Below are 11839 nucleotides of genomic sequence, written 5' to 3' on the forward strand. Positions count from 1 at the left end.
ATCTGGGGAACGTCATGGTAAATCTGGGAGATTCAGCTTAAAAAAAGAGAGAGAGACAGAGAGAGAGACAGAGAGAGATACAGAGAGACAGAGAGAGAGAGAGAAAAAGAGAGAGAGAGAGAGAAAAAGAGAGAGAGAGAGACAGAGAGAGATAGATACAGATAGAGAGAGTTACAGAGAGACAGAGAGAGAGAGATACAGAGAGACAGATACAGAGAGACAGAGAGAGATAGATACAGATAGAAAGAGAGTTACAGAGAGACAGAGAGAGAGAGATACAGAGAGACAGAGAGAGAGAGAGATAGATACAGATAGAGAGAGAGTTACAGAGACAGAGAGAGAGATACAGAGATACAGAGAGACAGAGAGAGAGATACAGAGAGACAGAGAGAGAGAGAGATACAGAGAGACAGAGAGAGAGATAGATACAGATAGAGAGAGAGTTACAGAGAGACAGAGAGAGAGAGATACAGAGATACAGAGAGAGAGAGAGAGAAAGAGAGAGAGAGAGAACACAGAGTATGTGGTCACTGTTGGACAGGTGAGGCTGAGACAGAGATGCACTCCCTCCTACAATGTAAAACATTCAATGAAATAAGAAACATTTACTTTAACAAGTTCAACTCTGTAATTTCAGATTTCAAAGAGCTCATTGGCATCTCAAAATTAAAAATACTCCTATAGGAGAAGGCGATAGGGCATACCTTGCTGCCCAATATGTATCAACATGCCACAACCTGAGGGACAGTTGACCTAGACACACACACACACACACACACACACACAGGATATACTGTATATAATATAATAATTGTATAATGTATAATTATATAAGTATAATGTATAATTATATATATATATATATATATATATATATATAAAATTGATAATCAATATGATAATTAATCAGTTTAAACTTTCATGCCAATAAAGCCACATTGAATTGAATTGAGAGAGAGATTTTTTTTTGATTTTTACAAAAACACTTTATTTACATATTGTTTAAATTTTTACAGTCACAAGACGTCTCAAATGTAAATAAATACAAAAAATAAATTAAAAAACTGTTTTCTTTTGTTTTTAAAATACATCAGTCAAGTAAAAAGTGTGAAAAGGACAGCTGGTCGTTAAGAACCTCACACAGTGTGTTTTTAAAACACCAACGCTCTTTAAAAGACTCGAGATCGGAGACCTGTCGATAAAATCCGAACTCAAGCCGGAGTCTTGACCGGAGGTTCGTCTTCCACACTGCCGCCGCTTCCTGCCCCACCCCCTGCTCCACCTTCCTCTTTCTGCTGGTGTAAATGGCCAGTTTGGCTTGGGCTGAGAGGAAGTTGAGGAGCTGCCACTTGATTTTAAAATTTTTGTTGTAGCCAGCTCCCAAGATAAAAATCCTCTCAGTAAAAACAACGTTAAAACGTGTAAAAACCTATGTTAAAAGAGAGAAGAGACTGGTGAGTCTCTTGCACTCAGTAAAAACGTGGTAAAGTGGATGCACTTCACGCAGTTGCGGTACAGAGTCTCTTTGTCCGCTTTTGTTATTGTTAGTTTTTCTGCGTGGATGACTCTCAGAAGGGGGCCGGTCTTTTCTCCCAGCCCTGGGCTCAGGATGATGTCCGGGTAGGGGTCTGCAGCATCCGGGCTGGTCCTGGTCTGGTCACCCATCAGGAGGTCTTTTTCTTTCTTTGATAGCCTGCTGGACCAGAGCTCCAGGATCCTCCTTGCCACCCGGAGAGACTGCAGCCCCAGCAGAGAACCCAGGGCCTGGGTGTTGGTCAGTGCCGGCCCCGCTGCATCCACCAGCTGCTGCAGGGTCAAGGTTCCAGACTGGATCAGCGCCGCCATCAGGCCGTGCGTGGTGTGGTTGCTGACGTCCAGCCTGGCTCCATTGACCAGTGGTTCTCTCAACAACCAGTGCAGAGAGTTGGCTTTCGGGCACCTTTTTTGGTTAAAAAGGGCCCATGACTTAAAGACGCCCTGGTAAAAAGGAGGCAACATAGTTAGTTTTAAAAATTTAGGATCAGTTAAAAACAGAGCATCATCCAATCCCAGGTTATTGGCACGCCTCAGGATGCTGCTGGCCACATCTCTCCACACCAGATCTGCCGGGCCTGTGAGGTACCTTTGAATAAACTGTAGTCTAAAAGTCCGGCTGGCCAGGTGGACAAGGCCCTGTCCCCCCTCCTCCCTGGCTAAAAACAGCACCCCCTGTGGCACCCAGTGTAGACCCCCCCAGAGGAAGTCCACCATCTTCCTCTGGATTTCCGCAAGTAATCCTAAGGGGGGGTCCACACAGGCTAACTGGTGCCACAACTGGGATGCTACCAAGTTGTTTAAAACCAGCACTCTCCCTCTAAGCGACATCTGGGGGAGCAGCCATTTCCATTTTTTAAGTTTTTCTTCGACCTTTTCTGTGACGGTCTCCCAGTTCTTCTTCACTATATGGTCTGCTCCCAAAAACACCCCTAGGTACTTTAGACCTCCTCTTTTCCATTCCAGGTTTTGGGGGAGAACTGGGAGACCGCCGCGCCACTCACCGACAGCGAGGGCCTCACTTTTCCCCCAGTTGACCCTCGCTGCCGATGCTGAGCTAAAATCCTGTATAATGCCTGCTAAAATGTTGACCTCACTTTGGTTTTTAATAAAAAATATAATATCGTCTGCATAAGCAGATAAAATCATTTCATTATTGAAACCCGGATAAAACAAACCCTGAGTGCTGGAGCGTATCTTGTGGAGGAGAGGTTCAAGGGAGAGAGCGTAGAGCATCCCAGACAGAGCACAGCCCTGCCGGACCCCTCTACACACTCTAAAAGGAGCACTCAGACTGCCGTTGATTTTCAGCACACTCTCAACATCCCTGTACAGCACCTTGATCTTAGCTACGAAGCCCGCGCTGAACCCAAACTTCTCCATCACGTTCCACAAGAAGCTGTGCTCAACGCGGTCAAAAGCCTTTTCCTGGTCCAGGGAAATCAAACCAGCGTCTACACCTAATGAACTAGAGACATCCAAAACATCTCGAATTAGGTGGACGTTGTCCACCATGGACCTGCCAGGGACGCAGTAGGTCTGGTCCCGGTGGATAACCTGCTCCATAACTTTCCCCAGCCTGGAGGCCAATACTTTGGACAGGAGTTTGTAATCCACACATAGCAAAGACACAGGGCGCCAGTTTTTGATGTCCTGCAGGTTTCCTTTTTTGGGCAGCAATGTGAGGACTGCCCTCCTGCAGGACACTGGCATGGAACCAGCAGCCAGACACTCATTAAAAACCTCCGAGACATCCTCTGCGAGGATGTCCCAGTAGGCCTTATAAAATTCAACTGTAAGGCCATCGATGCCAGGAGCCCGCCGCCCCTGCATGCTTTGCAGGGCGGTCAGCAGCTCCTGCATCTGGAGGGGGCCCTCGAGCTGTGAGTTGGCCTCTTCAGAGACCTGGGGCAGTCCTCCACAGAAACTCTCCAGGAGAGCTGGCTCTTCCTGGTATTCTGTGGAGTACAATTGTTGATAAAAGCTCACAGCTCGCCCTCGTATCTGGCTTGGTTCCGCCAGTTCCTGCCCTGTGTCAGACAGCAGTGCGTGGATTACTTTCCCCTGCCCGTTCTTTTTCTCCAGACTGAAGAAATAGCTAGAGGGAGCATCCATCTCTGTGATGTTCAGGAACCGGGACCTGACCAGGGCGCCCTGCACCTTACTATCCAGCAGGTCGGCTAAAGCCATTTTTTTCTCTTTGAGGTTTTCAATATAACCTCGATCTCCTGTGGACTCACTTAAATGTTCCAGTTCCACTATGTCGGTCTCCAGATCTTTCATAGATCTGGTGCTATCCCGTGTGACGTTTAAAGTGTGCTGTTGACACAGTAATCTTATTTGTGTCTTACCATGGTCCCACCACTGTCTAAGATTGCTAAACTCGCCCTTCCTCTGTCTAAAAGCACCCCAAAAATAAATAAAAACCTCTCTAAAACTCTTATCAAATGTTAAAACAGAATTAAAATGCCAATAAGCACTTCTGGGTAAAATGTTCCTGATAAGAACATGAGCTAACACCAGAGAATGATCACTAAAACCAGTAGGCATAATAGCACAACTCTTAAAAATGCTAAAATGATGCTTAAAACAATAAATACGATCTAACCTGGCTGAGGAGACCCTGCTCTCTCTGAGGTGGGACCAGGTGTACTGTCTGGAGTCTGGGTGCATCCTCCTCCACACGTCCACCAGGCCGTGAGAGCGGACCAGCTGCTTCAAGGCGTGCTGAGAGGCCGGATGAGGCTCTGCGTGATTACGATCTAAAATTGCATCTTCTGTGCAGTTAAAATCCCCCCCCAAGAATAAAAAATCCTCCGTGCAGCAACCATTTAAAACGTCATTCACTTTAAGTAAAAACTGCTTCCTCTCTGCGCCGGATGTTGGAGCATAAACGTTGATAAAAACAGCAGAAAATTTGTCGAACCGAGCTTTGACTAAAAGAAGCCTCCCCTCGATAAAATGCTGGACCTCCAGTGCGTTGGGTTTAAAAGCCTGTGAGAAGAGGAAGCCCACTCCTGCGCTAAGGGAGGTGTTGTGGCTTAAAATGACTTCCCCTTCCCACTCCCTCCTCCAGTCAGACTCATTGTTAAAATCACTGTGCGTCTCCTGTAGGAAGAGAACGTCTATCTTTTTCATTTTGGATGTTTCATAGATAGACGTTCTCTTCCGGACGTCTCTGGCACCATTGACGTTGGAAAGGCCCACTTTAAAAACATCCATGGTGGATAAAATTAAAGTAAAAACCAAACAATAAAACAGTAACTTAGATAAAATAACCCAAGCTGTCCTTTCCATCACTGCTCAGCTGACGCTTTGCCTTAAGCACTAGTTTTTTCAGTCTAAAAGCCTCCTGGTCTGTGAGGCCAGACTCCTCCCTCTGGCTCATGTGGAGTCTGGCCGAGGCAATAAAAAGACCTAGGTCTGGGAAGTGCTCACCCACCTTTACCCCATGCTGGTTTTTTGTTTGGGCTAAAAACAACTTTAATTTTTCTGACGTGAACATCTTTTTCTTTTGACTGCTGCTAAAAACCGGGACATCGCTACTATCAGACACACACTCATCATTCGCACTCTCATCAGTCACACCCACACTCATCGCCACCGCCCTGCTTGACCTCCTGCGCTTTATTGTACTTTTTGTTTTTACCTTATTTATTTCCTCCATCTCCGCCTCCTCCACCTGTTCACTCCACAGCGCACTGCGCTCCCCTCCGTCTTTTCTTTTCTCTTTTTTTCCCCCTGCTTCACCTGCCTTCTCCTCCGCGACCCCCTCACCTGCCTTCTCCTTCATGCCCCCCTCACCTGCCTTCTCCTCCGCGACCCCCTCACCTGCCTCCTCCTCCACCTGCATCCCACACACACCGCTCACACCACCCCCCACCTCCTTCTCCCCCACCCCACCCAGAACACCTTCTCCTCCCAGAACAACCTCCTCACCCACCACCCCCTCTTTACACGCAATACCCTCACCCAAACCCCCCTTTTCACCCGTAGCTACCTCCACCCCCGATGCATCATCTGAACTCACCCCGTGTGTTGGTTCGGCCACAGCGGTGATCGGCCGCACGATGGGGGCGGCCACCCCCGCGGTGGGGACCCCGCTCGCGAGCGGCATCCCCGCCGTGCCAGCGCCTCCCCAGGCGGGAGCCCTCGGCCGCTCCGGTACCGGTGGAGCGGCGGGGGCCCCCGCGTCAGCAGCCGCAGCCGCTCCCGGGCCGGGCGGAGCCGGCTCGCTCCGCTCCGGACAGGCCCTCACCGAGTGTCCCTCCTCTCCACAACCGAAGCACTTCATGCCCGCTGAAGTGGCGTATATGGTGTAGTCATAATCATCTACTTTAACAACGAAACGGAGGTTGAGCTCCTCGTTCCGGTTGTTCAGTATCATATAGAGCTGTCTACGATGAGACACCACGTGCTTCAGCAATGGAGACTTACACCCAGACAACATCCTGCGGATCGGGGACGCCACCTTCCCGTGTCTGGACAGCTCTCTGCTGAGGAACTCGTCGGTGATGAAGGGGGGGACGTTCGAGAGGACTACCTTGGTGGCGGGTTGGCATAAAGGTAGTACCTGCACGAAACAGCTGTTTACGGTGATGCCCGTCTCGACCACCGAGTTCACCTTCTCCACCCGGTCCAGGAACACAACCACGGCTCTGTTCATGCGTGCGGCCGACACGACACCGCCGTGGCCGACCTTTTCCCCCACAGCGAGGCCGATGTCCTCCACGCTGCAGGGGAACGTGGCACACACCTTAACACCGTGCTTGCGGGTGAGGTGCTTGTAGCACATGCTAGCCATGGCGTCCGCCACGCTACTGGCAGACGCCGGTGAGAAAGGAAAAGAAAAAAATAAAATAAACCCACAAAATACCCCAACACTAAACTATAAACTACTGTGAAACTGTGATTATTAAACTATGTGAAAAATATAACATTAACAAGAAAACACTACGACGCACACGCTCTGCCACCACCACCTGCTCTCAGCTCGCACACTCAGAGAGAGAGAGAGAGAGAGAGAGAGAGAGAGAGAGAGAGAGAGAGAGAGAGAGAGAGAGAGAGAGAGAGAGAGAGTAATACTTGGCCCACCTGTGGTTACGAATGGTGCTCTCATGAACATGAGCACGTTAATGACCCATGCTTTTGTTTTTCCTGCCTGTGGTAAGATGAACACAAGCCTTAATGTTATGTCATTGTGCAGTTTTAGCTTCAGTTTTGATAATTTGTTTTGTTAACTCCTCCTAGTGGCGACTCAGTGGAGAGCAGGGTCATCCTTCAAACAGAGGATCGGTGGTTCGTTGTGCCTACGGTGTGTGTATGTGTGTGAATGTTAGGTAGCACATTAAATGGTAATCCTGTCATCAGTGTAAAGCCATTTACCGTTCCTAACCCCTATTTCACCTGTTTTTGCTATATATGTTTTGCTTGTATATTTAAAGCTTTCCTTCATAGATTTCTTTGGCTGATTTCTCCAGATTCATGACAAATTTTCTTTTTCCATATCTCAACCTGTTTATGGTACTACAGAGTGTATTAGCCCAGCAGAGGCAAATAAATATGTGAAAACTGAACTGATTATAATTTTTTTGCCAGTGATTCACACCAGAGAGGATTTTTTTCCTATTATTTCCAAAGAATTAAAAGTCAAATAAAAAATTCAAACATAAAATACTGTTGCAGTGTTTTCTTGTTATTGTCATTCTTTTAAAGTCAGCTGAATGCAGGAAACAAAATGTCTTCATGTTCTAAATCCTCCTGTCTTTATCTACTGTTTTTTCTGTGATGTTTTCTTTATTTCATGTCATGTATTCATAGTTTCCTGTTTTATTTTGAAATACTCAACTGTATTTCCTGCCCTTGTGTGTTTCCTGGCTATGTAATTAGGCTTGTTCAATATGAGCCAGTCCTGTGCAGAATTGATCAAAGGCGATCACAATGCATGCTGGGTAGATTTGTGTCTGACTTGCTCTGACATCATGCACACATGGTCAACGATAACCTCACGAGATCGAGGCGGTTGCAGTTGCTTTTCATCGACTGCATGACCCAATGCATGATGGGAAAGGCCTGGCTGTCACCTGATCAAGAGCTGATTGGCTCTTAGATTTGACAACAAACACCACGTTTGGTAGAAAATCCTATTTTTCTGTGTAATTGTAATATTTAATGCTTGATTGTTGGCTATAAGTCGCATGTTGTGCAATAAAGGTTTAATCAAAAACATATCTTGTGGATGATAATAATAAAGCTTATTTATAGAACACATAGCAAAACGAGCATCATAGTAGATTCAGTGCCTACAGACTGGATCTAACAGGAAGTAACTGTTTCTTTGACTTCCTGTTTATTCTTTGAAGGCAGCTGAAAACTGTCCGACTTGACCACTGTTTTTTGTCAACGCCCCCTTCTGCTGCCGCCTGCTCTCGTCCACTTTCCAGGGAGAAGCAGTTCATCTCGAGCGAACCTATTGTCTGCCCCACCCTGATGACTTTCACCTGTTCTTCATCAGCCCTGCTTCAGCTGTCCCTCCTCATCGCCCTCCTTTTCTGGTGTATTTAGTGTGTGCTCCCCTTTGCAGCTCCTTGTGCTCTCCCTGTGGTAATTAGAGCTTGCTCCTTGTGTTTTTTTTGTCTCTTTCCTAGTCAGGTGTTGTTGGTTGCCTCTGCTTTTTTTCAAGACACTGTTATTGGATCTTACTCCTGTCGTAGTTGTGTGTTTGAGTCCTGTTCCTTGTGATGTCAAACCTCCCTGTTGTTGAGGTCTTAAGATGGGCAAGTATGCTGCTGTCTGATAAAAATGAATAACAAGAAGTGGATTCCTATGCCCTAAACCGGTGTATAAACCGAACAGTGACCTCCGTGTACCATTACAGCCCTGCTCAACACTATCCGTTCTGCAGAGAGTCTGGGCTGGGCAGGAAAGGCTTATACTGTGTCCCTTTATTTATTTCTTTTACACATGGTTCTGAAAAATCCTGCTGTTGTTGGGCAGGACTCTCCAGGGACTTCCAGTCGGCCATGTTACTGCTTCTCTTGCCCAGTCCGTGAGAAAACTGGGCTCCCATTTATAACCAAGTACGATAATAATAATAATGAGCTCTGAAAGAGGAGTACTTCACTTCCCACACAAAATCTATGATCTATAAAAACAAACTTCACGGAAGAATTTGCTCACCTGTCCAGAAACTCTGAACCATGCATACGAACATTTGGACACGGGGAAATTGAGAGGAATCAGTATAGCTCCCTCTCACACATTTACAGTAATTTCACTTCATATCACATAACATAACATTCAAACCAGCAGTGTTACTTGTACTACTGAGCAATAACTATTCCATGAGCACCTTACAATTGTAAAAGATACAAACCAACTCAAACTCAATATTTCATCAGCGCTGTTTGTTCTCCTCGGCACTGAGGAGAGGAGAAGGCTGGACTACCGACACTATCATCTGTAAAATAACCTTAAATAATAATAATAATAATACATTTTATTCATATAGCGCTTTAAAAGGCACTCAAAGACACTTTACATGGCAAAAAAACAAAAAAAGCATTTATAATAACAACAAAATCATAACAATAAGGAACAACATGAAAAGAAATGGCAGCAATGTAGAAGGCCCTGTCCCCCCAGGTCCGATGCTTGGACAGAGTAGGGGGGGTAAGGAGGTTGGCGTCGGCGGATCTGAGGTTGCGGTTGGGAGTGTGACGGTGCAGGAGGTCTGAAAGGTATGAAGGGGCGAGGTTGTGAAGGGCTTTGTATGTGATCAGGAGAATCTTGAAATGGATTCTTTGCTGTATGGGGAGCCAGTGGAGGTTTTGGAGGACTAGGGTGATGTGATCTCTGGTACGGGAGTGGGAGAGCAGACAGGCAGCTGAGTTCTGGATGTATTGAAGTTTGTTGATGATTTTGGTGGGTGAGCCGTACAGGATGCTGTTGCAGTAGTCCAGTCGAGAGGTGATGAAGGCGTGGATGAGTGTTTCAGCGGCAGCAGAGGAGAGGGAGGGGCGGAGATGGGCGATGTTTTTGAGATGAAAGAAGACGGTTTTTGTGATGTGATTGATGTGGCGTTCATAGGAGAGGGTTTGATCAAAAATGATTCCAAGGTTACGGACATGTGTGGAGGCAGGAACAGTGGTGCCATCGATGCAGAGGGAGAAGTTGTGGTGGGATTTGTTTAGCGTTCTTTAATAGCGTTAATAGCTATAGTTTTCAATAGTCTTCTAATACTGTGCAGATATCACCAAGTACAATCTCAGTTTTTATTAAGTGTTTCTGCCGCAGTGAACATGACATTATTGATTTATTCATGTGTTATTCCATAGTGACAGATGTAGCAAGCAACTGTAAGCAGCTCTCTGACTCAAGTATCACAAGTCACTGGTGTCACGGCGGTGACTGTCACACACTCTGCCTCCTCCAGTCACCTCACCTGACAAATCTTCATCACCTGCACATAAACATTGTGTAAATTAATCTGGAAATAAAGCCGGTGACAGCTCTCGTACCATCACTCCATACCCTCATTATCAGTCCTAATGATAATGCCATAGACAAACAGAAATAAATAAATAAAAAAATGTGTTCACCTGTCAAACTTACATTTTTACTGCTGTGACTCTCCTGATGTGGAATGCTGTATGGTGGATACTCTGGCACTGTTATGACTACGTGAATGGAAGAGTTGGGATGGAGCGAGTTCAAGGATCACCTGATCCACAAGCACCTCCATTTCTGAGTCAACGATTCCTTTTCTTGGTCTTCCTCTCGGTAGCTGCTGTGACTCAACATAAAGATCTATTGATCAGCAGATCATTTCTATGCATCAACATTCAGAAGGTGTTTTGCATTGACATGTTTGTAGTGATTGTGGGCGAGTAGAGGGTGGTATGTGAGGCTGAACCATGTGCACACATTTCCAAGTTGATTTGGGATTCATGAAAGGATGTAAAGGCGGGACGCAAGGTTTTATAAATCACAATATTGTTATGTAATATTGGCCTAAGTATTTCCTCATTCCTCATTACACACACATCTGGCGTGAATCCTACGCTCTGGGTTATGATATGAGACCCCTGAGCTGTTAGCCATCAGACTATACTAGTGGTGCACTGCAAGGAGCTAGTGCACCTTCAGTCAGGTCCCTTTAGTCATGGATGTTTGATGCATGAGCTCATCCACTCCGACCCTTCAGGAGCTTCTAGACATGGAGGTCCCCTTCTTCCTCAGGGAAATAATGCTAACAGCAAACTTTTCCATATAAAGTTGCATTATATTTTTCTGTTGACTGTAGAGGTGAATACATGTTACACCTTGTTTGAAAACTTGGAGTGATAATGTTAACAGGTTGATGTTAAAGGTGCACTGTGGAGTTTTCTGTTTACATTCAGTGAAACTGTTCGAAGTGATGCTTTATTCTGATGGTGGCAGTAGATGAAATGGATCACCGAAGTTGTTAGCATTCATCGCGTAGCAACCTTGTTGCGATATGTTACTGGAAATGTAAAAACTTCGACCTGCTGGTGGCATTGGAGGACAAAATCATTGATGGATTACTGTTCATCTTGAAGGAGACATGTATGGTTTTACCAAATGTTATGCCAACCAAGTCTTTAAGATTGATCACTGGGCAGCATGTGTGACAAATGGTATAATCTATTCAATATGTCTGCCTGTTAGTGGCGCTAGAGAAAGATTCAGGACATCACCAAAGACAAAGTCAGTAGGATTCATCACAAATGTCTGGGCTGAATGTTACAACAATCCAAAAGTGGGCCGACTAACTGACTGACATTGGTGTCCCTCGAGCCACGCTGCTAGCATGGCTTAAAGCACAGGGTGCAGGAGTCAGACAGGTAACAAGCCAACGGGTTAAGCTGAGACCACAACCTTAGTATTATTAAAACCTACAAAGAGCAGACTCGCCAATTATTTCCACCAACCTTGTCCTGTCTTTTATCTGCGGTAAAGGTCAGTTATGATCTCACTACTGTCAATGTCCACATTGCTGAGTGCAAGCAATGCTATGTATATATGTCTATAAGGAATACAGTTGGAATGATTTAGATAATATATTACTTCATATACATAAAGTGGGTGTCATATTGCCCCCCCTAAAAAACAACAACAAACAAACAAACAAACAAAAGAGAACCTGACTGTCTTTTTTTCTGCTTTATCTAAACCCTATCTGACGATGCAGGGGCTTCTTTTGTTGTTGCAAACAAGAATCATTCTAGACCGTAAACACACAAAGAAACGCCACATTATCCATTTCTAAATTCACCCCCACCCC

The sequence above is a fragment of the Cebidichthys violaceus genome, unplaced genomic scaffold (genome assembly GCF_023349555.1).
Source record: "Cebidichthys violaceus isolate CVI_PGR_0920_01 unplaced genomic scaffold, fCebVio1.0.p SCAF_17, whole genome shotgun sequence".
Taxonomy (NCBI): Eukaryota; Metazoa; Chordata; class Actinopteri; order Perciformes; family Stichaeidae; genus Cebidichthys; species Cebidichthys violaceus.